Source organism: Camelus ferus, chromosome 20 (genome assembly GCF_009834535.1).
Source record: "Camelus ferus isolate YT-003-E chromosome 20, BCGSAC_Cfer_1.0, whole genome shotgun sequence".
In the NCBI taxonomy this organism is placed as follows: domain Eukaryota; kingdom Metazoa; phylum Chordata; class Mammalia; order Artiodactyla; family Camelidae; genus Camelus; species Camelus ferus.
Window position 1 is genome coordinate 28,598,498 of NC_045715.1, and position 13,857 is coordinate 28,612,354.

Below are 13,857 nucleotides of genomic sequence, written 5' to 3' on the forward strand. Positions count from 1 at the left end.
AGTGGAAGTAAAACCTGAGATGAACTACTGCTGCGGGAAGCTTTCCCAGGCAAGGGGAAGACAATAGGCACTTGCAATTTTTCCCCAAGATGAAAAACCAATATATAGTCATTACTCAAAATGTTTCAAAATGGCACACCTATTCACAGGTCTTTGGTTTGAGTAAGTGGGGGACCTTGCCAACAGTGACTGTCACAAATGTAAGTTACACTGAAGTGGAAAGACAGGCATCAAATCTAATTTCAGTGGTCCATGCTAAGGAGGCAGGGAAATGAAACACTTAATTTTGTAACACAGATACGTGTGCATGTTCTCACACACACACACACACACACATACCTTAGCCCCTTTCAGTATGTCTATCCTCAAGTGATCCAAACTCCATCCTTCTGTTAGAAGAACTCCATAATTCAAAGAAAGAAACTGAATTACTAGGGACAATCTACAAATTAAAAACTGGGAATCGACCGCATTGGTTTTGCTATAATGATATTCACAAAGTATGAGCAGAAAGGCCACGTGTAGTCTGATGGCACACTGGTCGGTCAATAAGAAGTTAACAACTATTGACTGACTGTCTATTTAATGAAGAACCCTGCACTGGTGGGGGGAGAGTGGGAAGGAGGAGTCCATGAGAGGGGTTGGTAGAAAGAAGTCAGGATGCAGCAAAAACAGATGGAAGACTCGCAAGACACTGAATTTGGTCCTAACTCTACCACTGACAATGCATTGGGTAAGTTGATCCCATGGTGAACCTACTTCCTCATCCGTGAACATGTCCTATCTACTTCTCAGGCTCATTTACTCAAGTGAGAAAATGTTAAGCCTGAGTGCTGGGAAAAGCAGAAGGCTCTGTATAGTGGGCCATGGAGGTTTGCAGGTGCTCCCCACCCCCAGCTTCACTACCCAGTCTACTTTCCCAACAGTCCTCTGAATCCCCCAGTCAATTCATCCCATCCCCTCCACGTGGTACTGGTTCAGGAAAGCACAGGATGCAAGTCGAGCCAACTAGGGGCAACTAGACTCAATTACAAGCCTTTGGCTGACCCATCAAGGGAGCCATCTTCTTTTTTCCACTATATGAGAACAAAGAAACAAGAGCCTGGGCTGCCATCTTGGGGCCAGAAGGGGAGATCATGCCTGAGAAAGGAACCAACAATGAAGGAGAAAAACTCATTCTTAGGTACTTCCCTGGAGCCCTCGATAAAGCCTCTCCCGCTGCCGGGATCTGCTCATGGACTGCTCTATTACATAAGCCAATACATTTTCTATTCTTGCTTAAGCCAATCTGGGTTGGTTTTCAGTTAATCTGTCACCTGATTGACATAAAATGAGCGAAAATACGGCTCATCAATGTTATAAACCTCTCCAATCTCTCAACAAATCCTTCTGGCTCCATCAACAACCCAGGGAGCCACTTCCTACCTGGTGTACATCCGAGGGAGTGAATACATTAAGAGGGTCACTCAAGGAACAAAAAGAAGAAAGGCAGTGATAAGCAGTAAGTCTTCAGTGATGACTGGGCCTGCCTTTATTTCCTTCCTGTCTACCAAGACCCATGAGGGTCCTAGTGATGGAAGGGGGTAAAAAAACCCTCTATAATAAGATGAAGAATTAGAGTTTCTGTCTCAGCTCCACTTCCACAGGTTTCCTCCAGATGTTTACATATTCTTTTTTCTGGTAACCACTGAAGCGCCCAGAGGAACAGTCCAGGTATCCCATTGATTTCTTTTATATCTTAAAAAATTACTCAGGGCCTGCAGTTCTGAGCTCATGTTCAAATTAAGTTAGCTGGAAATCGAATTTGGGATGAGTAATTTAATTTGGCTACTACAATTAAAAGTGGCGCAGTATTTGTGTTTTAGAGGAACACCATATTAGATTCCTCTAATCTTATTAGGTGAGTATCACATTTAGATCACATTATATCTGAAGCAGATAGACACTGGATTGATTTCTTTCATAAATCACGCCGGAGACCAAAGAGGCTAACCTCCCTGCTCCCAGAGCTCACCCACCTGATACAGGTCAGAGGATGGTGGTGAATGTAAAAGAGGCCTCATGGAGAACTCAGCTGCACAGCCCTAGAATTCAGGCACCCAGAACATCACCTACAACAACCCCTTGCATTTTGCAGAACAGTAAACTGAGGCATTGACTGGACAACAGACTTGCTCAGGGTCGCAGTCAGTGGTGGCAGAGCTAGGGCTACAACTCAGCTCTCTGATCTCTAATTTGGTTCCCTGCCACTCTACTACACGTGTTTTTAATAAGATCTAACATGAAAAACAGCCAGAGGGCCTCTGAGACTCCACTTAGCTAAAACCACGGCGTCCTCAGATACCATCTATCAGCCTGTCTCCCTACCTCTCCTAGGTATCCTGGGAAGATAAAGCAGATCTCAACATCCCCATGGCTGACTTAGACCAGTGCCCCAAATCCTTCTTGTCGAGTCCATATCCTTTTTTTTTTAATTGAAGTACAGTCAATTACAACGTGTCAATTTTCTTGATGATTACTTTAAATCCCATTACTCGTAGATAACTAAAATTCACATTAAGAACATTCAAACCTAAGATGGGTCAGAAAAAAAGAATCTGCATGGCTTCTTTAAATGGTATTAATCTCAGGAGTACTGCTAACCAGACAGAATCAGCGGGTGTGATATCACACACCAGGGTTCCAACCGTAGAGTTTAATCTAAAAAAATTAGATTAGGAAGCAAAATCAAGGCGAGGAGAAGCTAGATTAAAATATTTATAACATATGACAAGTTAATACACATACTGCCTAAAAATCTCTTACAAATGACTGAAGAAAGAGGGAACACTGCAAAATAAAAATGAGAAAAGATGCAAAGAGGCAATTCACACACAGCCCAAAAAAGATTACTGATGGCTTCATGAAAAAATGTTCAAACCCATTATTAAACAAAACTTTCAAATTAAAACAATGCAATACCATCTTCAACAAATTGGCAAAAACCAAAACAACTATAATGGCGAGGACAGTCATGGGTGCTTTGAAATAAGAACCCTCAGGCGCCACTGATGAGTGTAAATTAGTCCACATTTCTGAAGGGCCATCTGGTAATACGTATCACCGGCCTTAACACTGAGCAAAAATTCTCCCTGAGGAAATAATCAGAGGAATACTCGAAGATTTATGCACAAGGACAGTTTTAACGGCACTGTTCATAATAACAAAAATATAGAAAAACCTAACTATACTGTAATAGAAAAATGGTTAAATGAATTTTGATATATCAATACAAGGAATAATATGTAGACATTAAAACTCATGTTTCTGAAAAAGACTTAAAGATGCAGGGAAATGCTCACAAAATGTTGCTAAAATTCAAAACTCTCAATAGGATAATTCAATTTTGTAAAGAAAATATATATCATATATTTTATATGCCTTATAAGTACAATACATATTTATATGTATATGTATCATCTCTATGCTTATATGCATTATAAATGCAGTATTTATTGCACTATAAATGCAAAATGGCAGCAGATTCAGCTAAATATCCAACAAATATCCATGTTCCTCTTTCCAGAGAGTAGGGTTTTACTGGAAAGTGGCTGCCAAGCCAGGGACTTCATTTCCCAGCATCCCCTGTGTCTAGGTGGCACCATGTGACTATTCCCACCAATGGAATATAGGCAGGGGTGATACCAGACACTTTCAGGCTGAGGTAGTTAGAAAGTGGTGCACCTTCTCCAAGCTCTCTTCCTCCATCTGCCAACTAGATGCAGAGGACCCCAAAGTCCTAGGGAATGAAAGAGCTGTAAGATGGAAGGAGCCTAGGCTCCTGAATCGCTCACTGGAGGGCTGACCACCGATCAGCAGCAGCTATGTTCGACTGAGTAAGAAATAAACCTCTACTGTGTGAAGCTGTAATTTGGGTTTTAACTGTTTCTTTGGCAAGTGTTACTCTAACTAATATACACATACAGAAAAATTACTGAAAGGTAAAATACCAAATTTTATCTAATGAACTGTATGACAAAGTATAAGGTAAATTTTTTAAAATATATTCTTTCCATGATTAACGTCTTATTTGATAACCAATAAATATACTAAAATAAAAAGGCATATTTTAGAGGGGAACACTATATAATAAAATCTCTTGGTAAAATATTGAATAAGGCTACAAATATCAAAATGTAGATAATTACAAAGACTCAAAGGGAAAAAAAAATCTAGATTTATAACCTTTAAAAATCTACTAAAACAATTCCAGAAAAATGATTGTTCCAAAATGACCCAAAGTTAAATGACAACAAACTAGGAAAAATAGCAATTTATACAATTTATGAAATATTACTATCATTTAATATGTAAAGAGCACTTATGAATCAATAAATGACAGAGAAATACAATACCTAGGGGAAAAGATATAAACACCTAGTCGCAAAAATAAGAAATACTGACATACACTTATGAAAAGATTTTCAAACTCACTAACAATCAAATAAATACAAATTAAAATAAGATGATCTTTATCCTTCTATCAGATTGGCAAATGTTTAGAATATTGTGAATGTAGCACCCAGTACAGCTGAGATTATGGTGAAACGGGAGTTCAAAATGGTATCACATTTTTAACAAATATTTCGGCATGATGGGGGGAAAAAGCCTTAAAAACCCTTTGTCCTTCTAGATATTTGTCAAAAGAAACAAGTGCGCAGAATTGTTTGAACAGGGAGAAAAGGAAACAACTTGGAAATTCATCTGCAAGGTACTTGTTAGACAGATAAATCATGGCATGTGTGTGTATTCCCATATTAGAATAATACAGAGCCACAATTTTGAAGTATGATGAAGATCTAAATGCGTTAAAGCAAAATTATGCCCATAATATAAAAAAGCAGGGTATAAAACAATACAGCTAGTATAATTTCTTAATTGTTTAAAAGTATATGTGTAAGAATTTATGTTGTAAGTGCATAAGGCAAAAGTATGGAAGGATTTTTATCAAAATGTTGTTCTCTTCAGGGGGTAGGATTATGGATGACTTTCATTTCCTTCTTTTCTATATTTTATATATTTATACTTTTCTATATTTTATACATTTTCAACTATGAAAATGTATAAATTTTATTTCATTATGAAAAATAATAAACATATACAAAAGTAGCAAGAATATATTTACCCTTTGCCCAGCTTCAGTTATCATATACAGTTGACTTTTATTTCATCCATACCCCTCCTTGCCCCCTACCCCTGAATTATTTTAATATAAGTCCTGGATATATCATATATGTATGAGACATAAGGACTTTTTATAATGAACATATTCAAACTAGCCATTGTCTTGAAGTAAACATCAGATATGTCATTTGTCCATAAATACTTCAGTATGTATCTTTAAAATATAACCATTATGACAGTATCACACCTAAAATTAATAATTTAATATCAAATATCCAGTCATTGTTTCAATTTCCCCAATTTTCTCATAAGTGCCTTTTCATAGTTAGTTCGTTTAAATCAGGATCCAAACAAGATTTACATTTGCAGCTAGTTATGTCTTTTGAGTCTTTTAAAATTTATCACACAGGTAACCCCCATCCTTTTCCATGCCATTTTATTTATTGAGCAACATATTCATCATAGGTCCCAAGAACTTCTAGTGCATCCCCGTGGTGTCTTTTAACAGGCTTCTCTATCCCTTGTATTTCATTTCAACTGAGATCTAGTTTTAATGTCTAATCAACTTAAGGTTCTATTATTGTTTTTTTTAAGAGTATTTCAAATCAACTGTATTATTTTTGTAATCAGACAAAACAATAAAGCTAAAAAAATTTTTAAAGGAACCCAAAGAAACACCAGCCCTTCTAATTCATCCATTTCAGCAATTCATTAAAAGTCAGTGTCCAAAAGTCTTTTTTCGGAAGACAGGCTAAGCCAACACTTTCTCACACAAGAAGGGTGCTCAGTGACTATTGATGGACTAATTTAGCCTCCAGACACATTGCTTTTATGGTTTAAATCCAGCTCCCCTTCTGCTGCAGTGCTGAAGTCCAACATGCTCTGAGCAATAGCACATCCTCTGCTGGAAGCTTATGTCATCCTATAACTGCAGTTGTCTTCAATTTTCCTTCCTTTTTTTTTTTAAACAATGTAATGTAAACACATAATTTAAAATTTGGAAATGAGAGAAAATGAAAGTATGAACTACTCATAATTTCACCCCTCTAACACTGTTACCTATACACTCCCCACCATCTTTATTAGGGATACACATTTTGTACCTATTGAAATTAGTGAAAACTGGTTTTAATATTTCTTTATTTAACATTAAATGCATTTAAAATATCTGTAGCTTATGTTATGGGTATAAAAAAGTAGCAATGATATATGCAGGTGTCCATAGTCCAGCTTGAGGAAGAGAACTTTACCAATCCCTTAGGTAGCCCCCATGGGCTGCTCCCTCATCCTACCCTCTCCTCCCATCACTGTCCTGAATCTCTGTCTCTGCTAATTTGGTCCTATAGGCCTTGCCACATGCATGTGGATGTCTAAATACTGTATCATTGGTTTTGCATGCATCTGAACCTTACGCAATTGCAATCACATTGCAGCGATTCTGCCACTTGCTTTTTTACTTAACGTACTATTCCTGAGATCTTTCTCTCTTATCACGGCAGCCGTGATTCATTCTTTTTAACCGCACAGCTAATACAGCTGTAGTCCACAGTAAGATGATGCTACAGTTTATACTGCAATTTCTGCACAGAAAATTATATTGTAAATATCTCATCACAAGGCTACGTATCTTCAAAATAATTATTCATTACAGTAGAATATTATGCTGAGAGAAGAACTATTTTATTTTATAGTTACCCAACTGTTGGACATTAATTGTGTGTGTGTGTGTATGTGTCTGTGTGAGCGTGCGTGACTGCTTTGTAAATATTGCATCAGGGAGCATCTTCGTCTAAATAGCATATTAAATATTTTTATTATTTCCTTCATGGTGGGGTGTGGGAAGATGGGTCTACAGAAGTGGTATTACTAGATCAAATGTATGGCTCTTTAATATACTGTAAAATTGCTTCATAATATTGGAATAACACCAGAATTGGGGATTATCATTAAAAATGGGGTGTTTGTGCTAACACGTTAAAATAGTACTTTACTGCTGTTTTAATCTACATATCTCTTATTATAAAACTGACAATTCTCCATATATTTGTTTAGTGTTGTATTTAGTTATTCAAGTGTTCTACCAAGGTTTTCATACCTCTTTTTAATTTGTTGAGCATTTCATGTAATAAAGATATTAATTCTGTCATGTTACTGTAAATCTTTTCCCAGGCTGTTGTTTCCCCACTGGTTTTTAATATGAAGAAATCTTTGATTATCCTGTAATTTGAGGGACTCTGCTTTTCCTTTTTGAATGTTTTCCTTTTGTTTCTAAGCAGTATTCAATTCTGTTGATTTCCAATGCATCTACATTTTGCACTTAATTGTTTAATCCACCTGTAATTCATTTTGATAAAGTCAAAATGATTTTTTCCCAACTGCTAACTAAGCATCAAGATTATTTATTGAATAAGCTTCCCTTCCCCATTGATTTGCGATGACTTCTTCATGATTTATTAAATTATTTATCTGAGACCCTATTTCTGAACTATCCTCATTCACTTACCTACTTTCTCCTCTTATGCCAGGACCAGAGTGTTTTCATTACAAAGGCTTCATAATGCAATTTAATATCTGGTAGTGTTCTATATTTTAATATCCAACAGATCTAACTTCCTTCCCCAAAAACCATTTTCATAATTCCCCTTGAGGTTCTCATCTACTTATTTTTCTAAATAGACTTAGAGAACCATCTGGTAAAATTTTTAAAAATCCTGATGGGACTTTGAGAGGAATGGCATTAAACTCATGAACTAATTCCAGAAGTATCCACATCCTTAATTTTAATCTCACCATTTAGAAATAAGGTTTTTAGTTAATCTCTTTTAGCTCTCCTTGGTTTATAGCTAAGTAATCCGTAGTTAATGATAATTTAAAATTTTTTCTTTACAGTATTTATTCTCTAAAGTTACAATTTATATAACTTTCTGCATTGGCTTCTTCATCTCAGTCATATCCATTGATGCCTTTATGGGCCCCCAATAAAGTATAACACCAAAGGACTGTATGAACTCAATCTCCTTTATTAGATTAAGAAATGGTCATTTTATATATTCCTTTTTAAGTGGTTTGTAAAAATTGGAAGTTGAACTGACTGAATGCATTTTTGAAATTAATGAGATTATTACATATTTTTAGTTCAACAATTTATGTGAATCAAATGAAAATATATGTATATGAAGCCATTCCTTTCATTCCAGGAATATAACCTTCTGCGGTATGGTGGAACATTCATGCTCCACTGTTGAAATCTACTCACTAGACTTTTATCTAACATTTCTATATTCCCAAGCAAGACTGGTACACAGCCTCCCTTTGGGGACTTGCCAGATTTGTTATCAGGGTGATGCTTGCTTGAAAGTAGGATCTGGAAGTTTTCCATCTTTTTTCTAAATCCTGGAACACTTTACATAACACAGGAATTATCGGTTCTTTGAAAGTTTAAAAGGATTTTCAAAGGCCTTTTTATATTTTAAGGTATTCCACCTGGCACAGATGTGTGTGAACCTGCATCCACGTGGACGTTACCATGTTTGTATACATTTGAAATGACACTGTAAGATACTGATCTCTAATGGAACAGGGAATAGTTTTATTGTAGTTTACTCTCTTTTTCTCCCCCCAAGAAAAGGGAGTAAACACCCAAGATGATACAGTGCTAAGAAATAACCCATTTTTCCCAGGCTTTGGTTCTAAGAGTCTCCTTTTTTAGAGGCCCATCAAGGAGGCTATAGAAGGTGGTCAGGAAATATTGAATGAGGAACCATCCAAATTTCATTGAGGCTAACCAAGTTTGGAAACCACAGCTTCACCACTGACATATGGAACTATGAAACCTAAGACCTGAAAAAACAAGGAGATCACCAGTCTATCCCAGGTCACCTCTGCTCTGCAGTAAAGGTCCTCCAACTTTCTAGTCCATAGAACCATCTGCTCCAGCTATGGAACACTGCATCTCTTTCCCAGCAGTAAAAGCTTGTAACTCTAAGGCTTTCTCTTCTTACTACAGAGCTCCTGCCCTAACAACCCTGCATGCCAAGGGGGCCACAAATAAAGATACAGCATTGTTTGGGGCTGAATGTATGTTGAAGCCCTAGCCCCCAGTCTGGTGGTATTACAAGGTGGGGCCTTTGGGAGTCAATTAGGTTAAAATGAGTCCCAAGGGTGGAGTCCTCATGATGGGATTAGTGTCCTTATAAGAAGAAGAGGCACCAGGGTGTCCTCTCCCCACAAAGGCACAAAGACGAGGTCATGTGAGGCACACAAGATGATGGCTGTCTACAAGCCAAGAGGAGAGGTCTCAGAATGAAACCTACCTCACCAGCACCTTGATCTTGGACTTCCCAGCCTCCAGAACTGTGAGAAATACATTTCTATTGTTTAAGCCACCCAGTTTATGGTATTCTGTCATGCCAGCCCAAGCTGACCAAGAGGACTGTGGTGACATCTGCCCCAAAGGACACTGAGCTGAATCTACTCAGACGGTACAGCCTGCTGGACCATGAGATGGACCATGAGATACACCTTAGGAGAAACAAGTGGTATGGAGTCTGAACAGATTAAGACTGAGTGTCTACGAGAACATGCAAGGACGGTGCCGTATGAGCATATGTGAGCCTATAAACAGGATTCAAACACTGACGGTCTGCCCCGGAATGAGATAGTGAACAGGGCAATACCTGTAGATGTGGGTGTGCAGAGAATGGTCTGCTTTTTCTTGAGAAAGACACATCTCAGTTCATGTTAGTGTTCACAGAGGATCCACGAAACGTTAGAGATGAAATGAAATGTTAGGATTAGGTTACCTTCTGTCAGTCAAGGTGATGACTGTTAGGATAAGGCAGGCAGAGACCTCAAAATCCTCTTTGGCGCTAAGATTCCTTGACTGCATTCAGACATCACACAGGCACAGCAAGCAGTCTTTTTCTCCCCTCAACAAGGACAGAGAAGTTGCTTTCACACCAGTCCTGGCCTCAAACAGAAGCTTAATCCCTGGCTGGAAGGCAAAACATGTTTGTGGCAAAGCCAAGCAGGCATGTGAAGCGAAGCAGAATGAAAAACATTTTATTGCTGTTCTGGATGCCAGGGGTGGTTGGGTGGATGTCTGGGTTTTTTGTTTTTTTTTTTTTAATGACTTCAAAAGGCATCTTAAAAAGTCATACTCTTTTGGCAGCTCCAAGATGCAACTGCTGCTACAAGTACTAACACTTACCAGCAGCTGACTGATGTACATACTGCTTTTCCCAAAAGTACCCTTTCCTTTCCGGGGCTTTGCAGACCAAACTAAGTTTTCTCTGTGTGTGTACTGACATACACACACAGAGACATCCCATACAACCGAAAGCCAAATTAAATTGAACAAGTTTACCATGTTTAGGCTTAAACTGTGGAAAAGGAAAAACTGTTGACATGCCTTTTCACTGGAACCATTCAGTTATTGCAAGATTTTCTTCCTGCCAGTGGAAAATTAAACTAACAATTCTAAGTGAATGACTTGAGAGTCAACAGTTCCTTCTTTTATAAAATGAACTGGATTTATCAATACTCGCGATTAAGTGAATTTCTTCTGTCCCTTTTACTCAAATAAAGACTTGACTTTAGAGAATTCCTAGGTTCTATGAGAAGCTTCAAAAAAGTTAAAAAAAATGGTAGCCCCAAGCCAATCCCCCAGTTTTTTTGGTTTTTATTTTGTTTTTTTGTAGTTTCTTGGTCCAGGTGAGCTACATTTGAGAACCATTTGTCTACAGCAGCCTTTGAACCAAGGAATTTAGGGTCAGTCGTCCAGTTAATACTAGTGCTCATCTGCGTATCACAATGGTGACCAGATAGCCTTGGGGGCAACAAACAACCTAGAGAAAACTTAAGTCTAATTTTAGTCAATATTCAGGGGACAAGGGGATAAAAATTCATGGTTTATTCAATTTGTGGTCCATAAGTGCCTGGTGACTCTGGAACTTATTCCTCCATCCACAGGCCCCTCACTGCACCCTGTCCACCCCTCATTCTGAAAGTTATCACCTCTGAGTTTTGAAATTAGGTGGTAGAGCTTCAGGGTGCTGTGGCAACCTGTGCTCTTCCCATGACAAATATGGGAACCTCAAATCAAGACACTTCACCCTCCTGGGATTCCAAGTGGTCAGCCTTATGGCACTCAAGGCTTTAGAGAATGATTCACCTCATTTTGTCAGCAAAAATTCCACTGAAATAAATGCCCAATACCAGTTTCTACATACTATAGCATCTCACTCAATTCAGATGATGCTAAAATCCATATACCCAGAAAAGCCCAGCTGTGGGGCTGGTTTGGAAATCCGAAGCTGAGGAGGGTCATTTGTTCCTCCAGAGTCTCCAGAGAGAACAATGGCAAGAAAATCAGCTGGGACAGGTCATAATAGGCCTTCAACTATTTGCAAGATTTTTTCCAACTAAGAACATATTAATACATTACCATAAAGTTAAAATTCCTTATTATCCAGGGATTATACCTATCTTTAACTTAACTGTGTGCTATTTAAATTTTTCTTTATTTAGGTTTTCCCCAAAATGAATTTAAAAAAAAAATCCACTCCAGTTTAAAGAAAAATCCATAAACATTTTAATAGTTTTTTTTACCTTGTCTCTGAGCTCATCAGTGACATATATCTGTTGTGAAGTTAATTTGCTAGACTAAACATGCACATAAACATAGATGTGACAATATTTTGAGTTATATGAAGCTAATAAAGGTAACATTTATTGGGTCAGCCACTGGGCCACCGGGCACCTTACTTGGATTACCTCAGTTAAACCTTACAACAAACCTATAAAGTAGGTGCTATTCTTATTCTCATTTTAATAGATGAGGTTATAAATGAGGAACTTCATTACTGTAATTTAATCTCCACTAACCCAGAATTTGAGTTCAGTGTTTACTCTGGCTATAAAAAGGCTGAATGAGCATATCAGAAATAAAACAGCATTGTAGAAGTTAACCTCTGAGAAGGTCTTATGTTTTAAGACATACTGAAAAGCAGACATTAATTGCAAGCCTTTCAACAGGAGCTGTTTGGGAAGGTATTGTCTAAAACTATGCTGTGTTAAAACACTATAAAATTCCAACTTTTACTAGCTAAGAGTGGGCTTCTTCTCACTGTTACTCCCAACAATTAGTCCAAATTAGTAAGGTTTCTATAGATGATACAGTATGGTGGATGTCAGCTGTCACTCTCCCCATGACCATTTCTTCCTCCCTCACTAGTACTCACAGCTCCTTTTCCCACCCTTCCTGGACCCTGATATTTTTGGGAAAGAGGACCCACTCCCCAGGACAGGGACAGGCCAATAAGGAAATTCTCCCATCCCTGCCAATCAACGAAGGTAGTTCATCTGGCTGTTGTGATTGGCTAAGGAATGAGCACATGACTCAGTTCAGGCCAATGAAATGCCAGGGTTGGTTTGCTGAGGCGGGACTTCTGGGAAAATTACTTTCTCAGTCTTTTAAAGAGTTACTGAAAGGGATGCTTCTTTCCTTCTGGCCAGAAGGATGTGGAACAATAAGCCCGGGAGCTTCTGTGGCCATTCTGCCTTCAGGAGAGAAGCCAGCCTAAGGATGAACTGATGCAATGGAAGAGCAATGGACAGATGGGAAGAAACTGGACCGCTGAAGACAAGCTGAGCTGCTGTTTCACAAGCACCCTGTGGTCCACCTCATCCCTGCCCTTTGCAAGCACAAGGCAATTAATTAATTCCCTGTGCTGCGGGAGCCCCTTTGAGTTCAGTTTTATGGTATTCACGACTCCAAGGAATCCAAACTCACAAATGGGAAATGAGCACTCAGCCACAGCTTTTTCCTAGCAATTGCTCAGGTTTTGCTTTGCCCCGTTTCAAGTGATTTTGTGTTGTTTTCCTTGAGAAAAAGTAATGGGCTTTCAAGAAACACTTTCATGAATTAATGAGTGGTCTTGGGCAAGTTTCTTGACTTACTTGGATCTTTTGACTAGAGGGTTTCTGTTGCTCCTCCAACCCTCAGTCAATAGTTCTATGTAGCTGACCCAATAATGCAAAGTTTCACTCACTCAAACAAACAGAAAACCCTCTTTTGGTTCAAAAGCAGAAACAGCCTTGGTAATACATTCCAAGTGATCTGCATCTCTCGCTAGGTCAGATATTTTCCATTTGTGCCTCTACATCACCCCCGACCCGTCCCCACTCAGTTGTGTGCCCTAGAGGTTCTGATTTCTATGGACAGCATCAATATGCTCCCTGCCCTCTGGCTTCTGCCTGAGGCACCATCAGGACATGGGAAGACTGACACAGAGTTCAATGACAATATCTATTCCCTCAGCTCTTTTCTGACCTTATAGCTATAGGTTGACTGCCCGCTTCTACCAGAGATAGCCTTTCCACACAGCTTCTCTTTCCAGTTCCAATAACCAATCCCTCCCTCTTCCTTTCAGGCCTCAGCATGGGAACAGCTCCCTGACATTGCTAGCCCTTTGATGCTTCAACATCTTAACCCTGCCGATGCCACTAGAAACAGTTCCCTCAGTAGAGACTCTTGGGCTACTCCATTTGAGTGAGCCATCTGTTTCCTACTGGAACCCCAAGACACAATGGCTTAAAAATTAAATCAAAATCAGGCATAATAAAAAAGAAATAGAAACAATCAACTGTCTCACATAAGAGAGATGAAAAGTGTGGAACTTTCCAAGAAAAAAA

General features: G+C 38.6%; 1 protein-coding gene across 1 annotated transcript in view; it reads right to left on the reverse strand.

Moving 5' to 3' along the window:
• Positions 1 to 13,857, reverse strand: part of TRERF1 (transcriptional regulating factor 1) — a 194,240-nt gene that overhangs the window by 101,853 nt on the left and 78,530 nt on the right.